A 12,837-nucleotide genomic window follows, 5' to 3' on the forward strand; every position below is an offset into this window, starting at 1 on the left:
GTGTCTCGTTTTAAGAGCACAGCTCCCTTCACAGGCAGGAATTAAAACTCATTTCATCTAGATAACTTATCCATTATCAATTACATGCATATAGATCTTAGCATCCTCCTTGGGTTTACGTTCTCTGATTTCATTTGGAAAACACAGTTCGAATCTAAATATTAACAAGCACTTGTTGGAATGGCAAAATTTCATTATCTCACATTAAATGTAATCTTGATTTTGATATTATTGTTCCAGCAGTAAAATAAGCCATGAGTCAGTCTATTGAAAGTTCTCCTTGAAAATTTCAAGATGATGTACTGCTCTTTTTTGGGTTTTGGGTTTTTTTTTTTTCAGCTTTTATTGAAGTAGATGTACTGGAGTTTCGCATCATGAACTGGAATTCACCCATGCAAAACACCACCCAGATCAAGACAGGGGATGTTGCCAGTGAGTGCCTCCAAAAGCCTGGCCAGGCCCGACCATGCCCTCTCCAATCACCATCTCCCAAGGGCAACCTGACTTCCAGCCGCAGAGATAAAAGTTGCCTGTTGACCTTCCTATTGAAGGAAACATGCAGTAAGGGACTCTGGGGTCTGGGGTTTTTTCACTCAACGGCATGTGACAAGACTCATCCATGCTGTTGCGTGCGCTCACAGAAGGTCCACTCACGGCGTGCTCTGTGGCATTCCGTGTGGGAGTAAACCTGGGCGTGCTGGGCGAGTCTGCCTCTCGACGGCTGTATCAGCATCCTGTGGCCGCTATAACAAATCACCACACAACTGCATGGCTTAAAACAACACGCACTGATTCTCTCACCGTTGTAGGACCTAGAAGGCTGGCAACAGTTTCACTGGGCAGAAATCAAGGTGTCGGCAGGAGCCGCGCTCCCTCCAGAGGCTCTAGAGAACTCATTCCTCTCCTCTTCCACTTTCTGGGGCTGGCAGCATGCCCTGACATGTGGCCACACTGCTCCAATCTCCGCCTCTGTGGTTCCAGCCTCCTCCTCTGCCTCCTATCTCCCCTGCCTCTCTCGCAGAAGGACCCGTGGGTCGGCATTTAGGGCCCATCCAGAGGACCCAGGATTATCTCATCTCAAAATCCTTAATCGCATATAAATTAGCATAGAAGTTAACATCTAAGGTAACGTTCACGGATTCCAGGGATTAGGACCTGACTTCTTCAGCCCAGTGGCCATATGCTCTGTTTCCCGCAACTCCATTCAGAGGGACACTGCTGGTCAGAGGGTATATGTAATTTTTGCTTTAGTTGGTGCCATGAAACGGCTTCCCAAACCAGTTGTAGAAATTGACACTCCAACCAACAGCGACAGTTCCCATTGCTCCACATCCTCCCCAACACCTGCTAGTTCCTGATAACTTCAGCCATTCCGGTAGGTGTGTAATGATATCACATCATGGATGCGTCAAAGTGACGAGCCCACAGGGCGCCCAGATTGAACAGTGTCTCTGGGTGTTTCTGGATGAGATGAGCATCTGAATCAGTGGACTCAGTCAAGTAGATGGTCTTCCCCAACATGGGTGGGCATCATCTGATCCACGGAGGGACTGAACAAAAGCAAAAGGTAGAGGAAGGCGGAATTCACCCCTCTAGTCCTGCCTCCTGGGACAGCTCATTGCTCCTCCTGCCCTTGCTCTGGGGTTTAAACCACTGGCTCTCCTGGTTCTCAGGCTTTTAGACTCAGAGACTCCGACTGAGTTACACCACCAGCTTTGCTGGGGCTCCGGCTTGCAGATCTGGGACTTCTCAGCCTCCACCGTCACATCAGCCAATTCTTCATGATAAATATACACACACACACACCCCTACCCTATTGATTCTGTTTCTCTGGAGACCCCTGACATCTCCCTGTTGACTAATGGAGTCAAGCATCTTTTCATATGTTTATTGGACCTTTTTTAGGTGAAGTGTCTTTTGTCCCCTTCCTCTACCCAGTTGTCTGCCTTTTTCTTATTAATAATATAGTGCATTATCTTAAGATGAGTAATTTGTTAAAATATATTCCACTAAGCCCATGTGTGTGGAGGGGAAAAAAAAAAAGGTTTTGGTATCAGGGCCTGAGATGTGAGGTCCCGCTGTGCCCAAATGATCAGCTGACCTGAATCCTAGACAACGAACACCCATCGTGGACTCCAGGTCTAGGTCAGCTTGGTCAGTTTCCACAAGGAATACGCATGAGAGCCTGAGGACCACCCTCGGGAATTGGGGTGGGTGAGATAAAAATAATAAATAAATCAGTCCCAAGTTGATGACTTATGTCTCCACTTACTTCCTTGAAACCGAAGCTAATTTCACCTCAAGGGTGGCCATTGAGAAAGTAAACTCTATTTGTACTTCTACAAATATGTGTGGATTTCACAGCACTCTTCTGATTCCGTAGACAGTGATGGCCGGTCCCTCGGCTCAGGCACTCATGTGTTCCCCGCTGCGGATATCATGCATGAGCATGGACAGGCTACCACGCCACCGACGGAACCACTTGATTTCTACTGTGAACCTCAGCTATTAAATACACCACCGGCTGGCTTGTCACTGGAAAGGAAGAAAGCAGCTCTGGGAGTCAGTCAAAGTGACCTGCAGTGCGGTATTAGGTGCTTGATAAAGCCATCAGGAGAGTGAGCCCCGAGACCCCCTGTCCTGGCAGCACGCGATGCTCAGAGCCCCCCTCCCCACTCCTCCCTGCCTGGTGCAGCTGTGGCGCCCGAGGGCAGGATCAAGGTCGGCACACAGACATCACCCCCATCAGATGAAGCTTGCTCTCAACAAGTCACGGCTTCTAATTGGCCCAACAACTAGCAAGCCACACGTGGCACTTGACAGTAGTGACGAAGGAAGCGTGGGCCAGCACCCAGGCCTGGGCCACTGGGCAGTGTGACAAGGGCCAGGCCACGGGCCTCGTGGGAGGGAATGGTGCTCACGCCCACCCCGCGCCAAAGCAGAAAACAGGCCGACCGCTCTCCAGAAAGGAAAGCAACCCGTAACAGACGTTTTCGGAGCCACCATAACCCAGAGGATGAACAGCCATTGCAGCCTATTCGAGCCTCAAAAGGGGAAGAGAGGACATGGGTTGTGGGTGCCCTGGAGTCAGGGTCACACACAGGAGGCGTCTGAGGGCGTCTTCAGAGCTGGCCAGCCTGCAGAGGCCTCTGGAACCGGGCTGCCTAGCCATGGCACATCTGTCCAGCAGCTGCCGCTCTCTCCCCCTCCTTCCCCGTTCCCTCCGCATGACAGGTCAGCCCCCTCCCTGCAGAGGGCCAGGAAGCCTGGAGGAGCCCTTGCCGTGACCAGCAGGCCGCCCAGGCAGGGCAAAGACGGCCACGTGGTGGGCAGGGCGGCCAGGCGTCTGTGACCTGTGTCCCCCCCCCCCCCCCCCCCCCCCCCGGTCTCCCAGTGCTCGCTGACAACTGGAAGTGGGCTCCTCTGTTTGCCCGACTCTCCTTCCAGTAAGCCAGCAGAGCTGCAGAAGTTAACTCCGTGCGAGCAAATTAGTAACGTGATTTATGGTTTGCCACGGATTTTGTCACTTTTGTAGAAGAACAGTGGCAACTTAATCTAGAAAGCCTGTAAGTCTCTAAAGGGTAAAATTAAACATCCGCGCCAGCAAGGCTGGACCTCAGCAGCAGCCTCCTCCTACATGAGACAGTAGGGAACGAGGACCCTGGAGCCACATGGCTCTGAGGGGTGCAAGGCTGGGCCCTGCCCTTCTTCAGCCGTGCATGGGCTCCTGCACCCCCCATATGCCTCCCCCCATGCACCCCTCCCAGCATTCTCTCGGCGCCCCTTCCCCAAGCCCCTTCTCCATGTGCCCTCCATGAGCCCCTCTCCCGACCCACGCTGGGGCTCTCACACCTTCCAGTCTGTGCTTCTCGAGGCTTCTCACACCTTCCAGACTGCTTCTCCAGTCTGTGGGCCCAGAGCCAGAATCGGGGGCTCTGATGCCACCCCACAGTCGCCACCAGCCCCTCTCTGCTCCCTCCCTCCTGAGCTCACCCAGCTCTAGACGGGGCTTGGCAAAGACAGAACAGAGCAGGGGTTCAGAAACTACCTGTGGAGTGGATGGAGGAATGGACGGATGGATGCAGCTCTCAGCAAAGGGCTGAGGGGTATCTAAAGTGGAGGCACCTGTCTGCACTGCAGAGGCCCCAGTCATCAAGGGACCAGCAGGGGAATGACAGGGGCAGGGTGAGGGGCTGCCATTTAGGTGCCCAGCACCCCGCTGTGTCCGTCAGTACATAAGCCATCCTACGTGACAGGTAAAAAGAGCAACACATACCGAGAGTTAAGGCAGGGGTTCTCAGAGCTAGCAGGGGTGGGGGAGAAGGCTGCCACATCCAGGGGTCCCCCAAGGCAGCTCCCCACAAGAAGTCGATGTGAGCCAGAGGTGCCTCTGAGTCTGAGGGCATCACAGTAAGTCAAGCGGCATCACTCACCACTGCTGATTAAGCACAGAGCAGCCTGGGATCAAGAAGAAAACCATTACTTAATGAAATGCAATTAATTTAGAAGCTGAAATCTGTTAAAGCCCAAAGGAGAGACACAGTCAGGAGTTCTTGGTCTGGAGGGGCTTCTGCTCTCCGAGTTTCCAACCCAAGAAACAGCTCAGAGATGTCCCCGTGAGAGCCAAAGGCAGGTGGCCTGTCCATTGCCATACATCCGCGGGCTCCTCTCTGGCACCCGAAGGACAGCGAAAGGCCACGAGCAGAATCTTCGCGGTCTGTGTACACAAAGGAAGTCACATGGAGGAGGGGCCGTGGGTCAGGCTTCTCCCACTACCATTCTCTGGAGAAAACAGCCATCGCCACGACCAAGCATGGCCTGCCTCAGGGACCCGTGATCTAGCAGGCAGACCAAGTGCACAGCGCTGGGACCCGTCCGTGGCCAGGACCAATTATCCAGCCAGCACCAGTCAGGGACCCAAGGTGTGCCTGGTATCTGAGGCCCATCAGACAAGCTGGGGAGAAACACACACACACACACACACACTCTCTCTCTCTCTCTCTCTCTCTCTCTAACCCTGGTGACTGGGTTAAGCGAGCACTTTATCGTAACAAAACGCTCGCCCACACCTTATCTCGCTTCGTCTTCATAACTCCGTGTAACTCAGGAGGCTGGGGAGGAAGGAAGCGCAGACCTACGTGTGTCCTTTTAGGAGGCTTTAAGTCAAACTCTGAGCAGGGGCCTTCGCTGGGTGTTGGGAGGCAGAGCCGGGCTTCTGATTCCTAACACAGGCCGCACTCCTACTCCTACTCCACCCCACCCATAACAGCTGTCACCAGCTCTGGATAATATGGACAGATGTTAGAGCACATGGCTCACTTACTGCACCAAAAGACCGAGAAACGTAAACTGTGTTTTATTTGAACAATGCGCACACTTGCTGCCAGAGGGACCTGAGAAATCCATCATCCCTAAATGCACGCGTTCACTCAGTGAATGGGTCTCCTGTTATTGAAACAATGGATTTTTCCAAGACAAGTGATAATCAAACCAACTGAGAAAAACGATACACTATATATTTTTTATTAAATTAACGATGCATACAACAATTCAGAAAAATTCATATTTAGAGCTGCCTTGGTGGGGAATCAACTCCAGGAATACAAAACCAGTCAAATTAAAAAAAAATAGATGTAGACATATGACACATACCTATATATATAGAAATACGTATACATTATGTATAGATATACCCCAACTGAGGATTCTAAATACAAATACTGTACTCCTATTTACATATTCAAATTTGTTCAGAACAAGGGCCTGAGCATTTCAGACCTCAGTGTCTCTCTGCAAAGCTGATGCTTGGGACAGGAGGGGCAAGGAATCCCTGTGAACTCCAAGTGCAAAAAGGACAACACCTTTACAGACCCACCAACAGTATTAGCTGTTCTGCTGGGTGGCACGCTCCCAGCCCTCTCGCTGTCCCCGTGTAGGACCCTGGGTCACCTGTGACATGTCTGTTACTCTCCAACCACCAACCAGCGCTCAGGTCCACTGGTCACCAGCTATCAGATTCTCTAGACACATGTTGAAAATTAACACCTGGGTGGATCAGGTGAGTGGTCATGAATCCTACTCACGCCTACCCGGTTGAAAAACAAGTATGATATGAACAAAGCCCCAGGGGGATGGGGGGCCCGGCGGAGCAGACGGGCCTCGTGCTCTCTCCCACTCAGGCCCAAATCCCAGCGCGGCCCTGCAGGGAGCTCCTGGGCCAGCCCCAGGAGCCCCAGCCACCTGCGCTGCAGCCCCCTTGTTGCCAAGATGAGACAATCGATCTGCCTCTTGGGCTTCGAGGGACATTATTTAAAAGAGCAAACACAGAGGACCAGAACTCAACCAGCCCAAGTGCCCACCGACGTGCGTTGACCTGGGCTGGTTTCTCCATGAAAAACCACCTTCAAATGTTGGAGCGTTTCAGTTGTCAGAATACCACGAGACGAAAATATTTTCTCAGTCAATAGATGCGGGAAACTCAACCACGTGTTTTTTCCCCTTCTTAATTTTGATCCTTCAGACACAAAACAGCAGATGTAGCACCTGACATGAGAACAGCTCTTGAGAGTTTACGAAGCGCCCACACTACGTTCTCTTACAAGGCTGTGGTTCAAATGACCAAACCTGACCCCTCAAACTTCCAGGGAAATAGCAGAAACCACAACAGGCCTGGAGGCCACATGGGCCCCCCCTGCAAAGCCCTAGGCGTGGTAAGGACATTGTGCATCAGTTCGATACTGGGAACTGTATATATAGTTACATGTGCCCCCAAACAACGGCAAGCAAGACATATAATGTCAGTAGGACAGAAGCTGAGAAAGACTCCCAAGGCCAGTGACTTGTCCAAGGCCCCAGGGATGAGTGGCAGAGCCAGGTTCTTTGAATGGAGCTCTCATTCCTCCAAACCCACTGTCCTTCCCAACCTCACGCTGCCTTCCTCCTGATACCACCAGCGCGCCTTCCCCGGCGAGACCACAGCACGGACAGGAGGATCGGGAGGCTGGCAAACATGGGGCAGGTGGACTGGCTGGGAGCCTCGAGATGCCAGGTCTGACATAAGGTACAAGACAAGTTTAGAAACATCCAGATGGAGGAAGAAGGGAACCTGGGCAAGAGGATGCCTCGTTCCCAGCGCCTCTATATCCCAGGTGACTGAGGGGACAACACAGAGTGGGCTCTGGCAGCAGGGACAGCCCGACGACATGCCATCCAAACCAAAAATCCAAAAGGGAGTTTCTGTGAAGAATCAGGACACCACTCTTTGGGCTGGATTACCTTTCCAACCATGTTGTCTCCTGGCCTATCTGAAAACACGCCTGCACTGTAAAATTCCACAGCTCTCTCCTATCTGCCCACTGAGCACAAGGTTCTGTGCTGACTTCTAGGAAGGATCCAACCAACCGTGAATACAAGTGTGAATCCAGCTTAGTTCCAGCCCTGGGGCTTGGGAAAAGGAGGAGCAGGGAGCCAGGCTGAAAGGAAGAAGGCCACTCGTGGGGTCTCACTCATTCATTCATCCCTCCACCAAGGAGCACTGAGGGTCTAACGAGGTGCCTGGCACTGTTCTAGCTGCCAGGAATAGAGAAGAGAACAAGGTCTTTACACTGGAGTGGTAAGAGTCAATAAAGAGACATTCGAACATTAAATACTAAAAAGAAACACAAAGCAGGGTTAACAAAAAGGGGGGAAGTAATGTTAATTACCATAGGGGGGTCAGGGAGCTGGCACAGAACCAGAGAACTGAAGTAAGTGAGGGAGCAAGCCAGGTGGACATCTGGAGGAAGGAAGCCATGCCAAAGAGAGGGATTGGCAGGTGCAAAGGCCCCGAGGCAGGCATAAGCTTGGCAAATTTGAGGATGAAGGGATAAGAGGAAAGGAGTTCACATTTAGCTGGGATCGTCAAGGATGGACACAAGGGCCCAAGGCCAAGAGGACAGGGTGTGAACAACCCAGGGCAAGCCTGGGCAGTGATCCCGTTTGCCTGAAGGGACCGTCGTTGGGAGCAAGGAAGGGAACTTGAGAAAGACCAAGGAATGTGGGTGTGCAGTGAGCATTGGATGCCATGGAGGGCTTGAGCAAGGAACACCAGACCTGGCCTGGGCCCCACCTGCCGAGAGGAAATCCTGCAGCCCAACTTACAGAACCCCACAGCCAGCACGGAAATCCTAATTCCCTAATTCCTAATATGGAGGGCTCCGCAGCACACTGGGGAACCGTGAGCCCCACGGAGAGAGCCCGGCTTTGTGAACTTGAGGTTACTGTCCTCCCTGGGCTCCCTCATGTGTCCAGGGGAGGACAGGGAGGGAATGAACTGACTTCAGGAAAGGCGATGGGAGACAGCCCACGCCAGCTGACTCAGCCCTGCCAGCAGGCTCCTCGGAGGCACGAACTGGACCCAACCCAGGCAGTGGGCGGGGGACACAGACAGGGGGATGGAGCCACAGAATCCTCCCTGCGGGCACATGGTCCAACCACCAACAGGCACCTGGGCCACCTTCTGGTGAGCAGTCATCAGATGGGACCTACGTTGGGGCTCGAGCTGTCTGACAGTGTCTACACATCCCCATTCCTCCCGGCCACCTGGCACGGTCCCAGCTACCACCACCCCAGGCTCTCTCACACTCTCTCCATTTCTCTAAGACCAAGCTGCAAGGCAGGCGTGCTGGTTTCTGCCGCTTGTTCCAGAGGCCCTTGAGGCCAGCTGGGGATGTTCTCAGGGCCTCTGTGCCCACCTGCCCCTAGCTGTCTCTGACTCCCCTAACAGTAAAGGTCTCTCCAAGAGTTCAGACTGCGGTGTCACCAGAGGCCCTCACCTGTTGAGTCACCAGCTCAAGCACACAGAGCCAGGACAGGGAGGAGCTGAGACCCAGAGGGAACCTGTATGTCTCTCCCCCAAGACAGGCCGCACGCACAGGGCGCCCAATCCATACAAAGCCCGGCCTGATGCTAACCTCCCCATCCAATGTGTTTTTCCTCTGAGTTCCTCAGTTGTGTCTAGGAAAAATCAAGGTGTCTTAGCGCTCCCTCTCAATTTCCAGGGGTGCGACTGGTGTCTTTTACAATTATCTTTTATTTTTACCCAGCATTTCTTAGTTTGGTTGGCAGACTGAATTATTTATACACCTCCATTTCACAATCCATCCCCACCGATTATTCCTGTGAACCTAATATTTTATATAAAAAGGGGGGGAGGGAGTTATAACCACTCAGGGGATGCTTATGCAAACAAATTAATGAGCCACACTCGGGCCTTGGGTGCTGCAGGAAAGAAACACTGGAGGAAGAGTAAGAAGTTGACCACCACCAGCTTCACTCTCCTGACGGCGCCTGCCCCCCCTCAGACACACACACACACACACACACACACACACCCATCTGGTTCAGCCTGCACTCCTCCCAGACGCAGAAGCCCAGTACTCTGGAGATGGAAAGGCAGGCCGGCGGGGGGGGGGGGGGGGGGGGGTGCGCCCCCCCCCCCCGGCGACACGCCCCGGCGGGGGGGGGAGGGGCGGAGGGGGGGGGGGGGGGGGGGGGGGGGGGGGGCACCACCATGATCCCTAACAAATGGCAAGAGGTCTGGAGAGACACAGGCTGCCTCCCACAGAAGACCCTGGCAGGGCCCCATCGCTAGTATATCAGCAGACCCAGCCCAGCTCCGGAGACCACTCCAGGGGTCTCGCCCCCAGCACTAAAGAGGCTGCCAGCTCAGTGCAGGGACCACCAGCAAGCTCCAGCTGGTCCACTAACTCCCTGGACACCGCCCAGAGTCGCACCAGCTTCCATGTCAGGAGACCCTCTCGAGCCCCGGCTGCAGACGACCAGCCTGGAGTGAGGACACAGCGCAGGACATCCTGGCAGCTCTGGACTGAGAAACAGAACCACGTGCCCTGCACGGTGGAGGAGAAGTCCCTGCCACCACCTCACCAGGGTCTAGCCCGGAGGCTCTGGGTAGCCACAGAGTACCTCAAATGTGCACCTTAGGAAAAGTTGTCCTGCTTCTACTCCCGAAGTCATTATTGCTAAAACCGCTGTGGTTTCTCAAAGAGAGGGGGGTTGGGGGGGGGGGGAGAATCCCAGAAAGGGGGCCAGAGGTTGAAGAAGCCTGGGACAACTCAGCCCACGGGAAGTGCTGGGATGAGAGTCCTGAATGCGGGGGACTTCAACGTCCGCATGATCATCCGTGAGTTTTTAACCACAGATTTGAGACTGGCCCCTGTCAGGCAGTAAACGAACAGATCTGAAAAAAATTAAGTCCTCCTCCTGCAAGTAAATACTAAGTTAAGACGAGCAGGCTCAATCTCAGCCTCCACGCGCGGCGAGGCTCAGACAGGGCGGGCCCCTCGCCGGCGCCCTCCGGACCCTTCCTCGGCGCCCGGCCCAGGGCAAGTTGGCCCCCAGCCGCGGCACAGCGAGGCCCGCCGCCCGCCGCCCAGCTCGGGGGGCGGGGGGCTCGATGTTCGCCTGGATCATCAGTGGCCCAATCTCCCAGCAGCAACCCGGCCAGGCTGTGCGCGCCGCGGGGAAGGGGCCGAGGCGAGTGGCGGGTCGCGCCGCACCCCCAGCCCCGCGCCGGCGGCCCAGGGGAACCAGGGGGTGGAAATTTTAATTGAGGAGTTTCTCATTATGAAGAGAAATGGGAGGGGGCGACGATCGGGACTCGCCTTCCCGGGAGGCAGGAACCCCAGAAGCGACCCCAAACTCGGGACTTGCCCTGCACGGGGACTTGCTGCCAGCGCCAAGCGGGGCCGCGGAACGCACCAGCCGCCCGGCCAGCCCGGCGGGACCCGAGCGGGCCGCCACCGCCGGCCAGCGCCCTCCGTCCGCGCAGGGTCGCCCCTCACCGCGGCGTCTCCCGCCCGGCATGCGCGAGCCTCCGGCTCGGCCTCGCCGCGCCCGCCGGCCGGTCGAGGGGGCGCCGGTCCGTCCCCCACCCCCGCCCCCAGACCCCAGCGGCGCCCGGCCACCCCGCAGTACCGCGGCTCCGGGGGGCAGCGCTCGGGCCGCAGCATCTGCGCCCCGCCCCGCGCCCCGGCACCACCCGCCCCCTCCGCGCCGGCCCGGACGCCCCCAGGCTGCGGCCGCGGCCCCCGGCTTACCTGGCCCGGGCGCGGGGCCGCGCGGGTGCACGGCCGCCCCCGCCCCGCCGCCGCCGGCTCCGTCCGCGAGGCCGAGCGCCGGGCCGCCGCCGCAGCTCTTTGTGAGCCCGCGCCGAGCCGCACACCGAGACTGCTAATGAGCCCGGGAAGCTGAATAGCGGCGGGCGCGCCCCGGACGCGGCGTACGGCACGCAGGGCCGCCTCTGCCGGGCGCACGCGGCACGGCTGCCGGGCGCTCTCCGCACCGGCCTGCGGCGGCAGCCCCGCGCCCCCGCCCCGCCCCGCCTCGCCCCCCCGCCCCGCCCCCAGCCCGGGAGCCGCCGGTCGGAACTCGCCCGCGGGCGAGAGCGGGCGGCGGGAAGAAAGGGAGGACAAAGATGCGTTGGTGCCCAGCCCCTCCCGGAGCCCGGCGCCTGGACAGTCGGCGGGCGCACCTGGGGCCCGGGTTCTTCGGGGCTGGGCTCGAGGACAAGGACCGGAGCCCGGGCTCTGGCCGCCGCGGCGCCCCGACCGCCCCCGGCCCTGGGGAGCACACAGATTCCCGGGCGCGCCCCGGACCTGCCGGATCGGGAGCCGTAGGGTCTGGTCTTCAGGCGGGTCGAACAGGTGACCGCGAGCTCCACCGCGGCCGCACTCTGCCCCGGGCGCTGCGCTGCCCTCTGGCGGCCTCGGGAGCGCGTGCGGCGCGGAGGGGCCGCGGCGACCGCGCCCTGCTCGGCCCCGCGCGGCGGCGTGCGGAGGCCCCAGGCGAGCAGCCCTCGGGGATCGCAGTCTCTCCGGAAGCGCCATCTGGGAGGGGAGGCTCCGCGACCGCAGGCTCCCCGGTCGCGGGCTGTATTCCAGGTCTTCTCCAGCCTCTTGTTTCTAATACTCAGTGCTACCTGAGCCCTCCACTGCTGACCTCCCCTACCTGGGGCCCCGCCCGAACGCGCTCTCTCCTAGCCGTCCTGAATGGAGAGGACCCTAACTAAGCTCGTCCATTTCCAGATACCTACGCACCTCCCAAGGAGATTCGGTGATACACCCCCCCCACACACACAGTGTGAATAATCCTCCCTGAAGCCCTTGAAGGTTGTCCTGAAGACGCTGGTGTCACGTTTGACCCCCCTGGCCCTTTCATGCGGTCCTGGGGCAGATGGAGTAACCTGAGGGCTCGATCTGGATGAGTGCACGGGGTGCCTTGTAGGCTCAGAGCAAGGGCTCAGGTGCCTCCTCCCCCACATCCTGATTATTTGCCTTCTGTTTTCTTTTGTCCTTTGGCTGGATTAGGGTGAAAATGTGGTGGGGGCAGTTCTGAAGAGGATTGCCACTGGAAAAAGAGGAGGCCCCGGGGCGGGGGGAGCCCCTTCTCCCGCTCCTCTGAGGGTCAGAGCCCAGACCCAGAGGAAAAGGGGCTGGGGAAAGCTAAATCCTGAGCCAGACTAGCACCAGCCGCAGACTTGGGGTGGACTTCCCGTGGCCCTGGGCTCCCTCCCACTCCCCAGTCCCCTCTGCCAGCCCAGGAAGCCAGAGCCTCCAGTCAGGGGGAAACTGGTCCTAGTAGGGCAGCTTTGTAGCCCAAGTGCCAAGCAAAGGCAGAGAAGGCAGAGCCCAAAAGCGGGCCAGGGGCAGATTCCTGACCTACTGCCCCTTGCCCCTGGAGGTGAGCTTATCTCCAGTGTTTGTGTTCCACCTACTTAAGCATTCTGTTCCTCTAGCCAACAAAAAGTTCAGCTTCATCTAGCCTTCTAGGGCCCCAGCT

At 57.0% G+C, this 12,837-nt stretch overlaps 1 protein-coding gene across 6 annotated transcripts in view; it reads right to left on the minus strand.

Annotated features, from left to right (window-relative positions):
- The window catches only part of APBA2 (amyloid beta precursor protein binding family A member 2), a 246,272-nt gene extending 234,503 nt beyond the window's left edge, over positions 1-11,769 (minus strand). For 4 of the 6 annotated variants that reach the window (XM_032391287.1, XM_032391286.1, XM_032391285.1 and 1 more), the window contains exon 1: positions 11,097-11,151. The gene's annotated coding sequence lies outside the window, so the exon portion shown is untranslated. Of the gene's footprint in view, positions 1-11,096; positions 11,152-11,530 lie in introns of those variants that run through there. The other 2 variants (XM_032391284.1, XM_032391282.1) reach the window with 2 other exon arrangements.
- Between the last annotated feature and the right edge of the window lie 1,068 nt (positions 11,770-12,837).

The sequence above is a fragment of the Phoca vitulina genome, unplaced genomic scaffold (assembly GCF_004348235.1).
Source record: "Phoca vitulina isolate PV1807 unplaced genomic scaffold, GSC_HSeal_1.0 scaffold61, whole genome shotgun sequence".
In the NCBI taxonomy this organism is placed as follows: domain Eukaryota; kingdom Metazoa; phylum Chordata; class Mammalia; order Carnivora; family Phocidae; genus Phoca; species Phoca vitulina.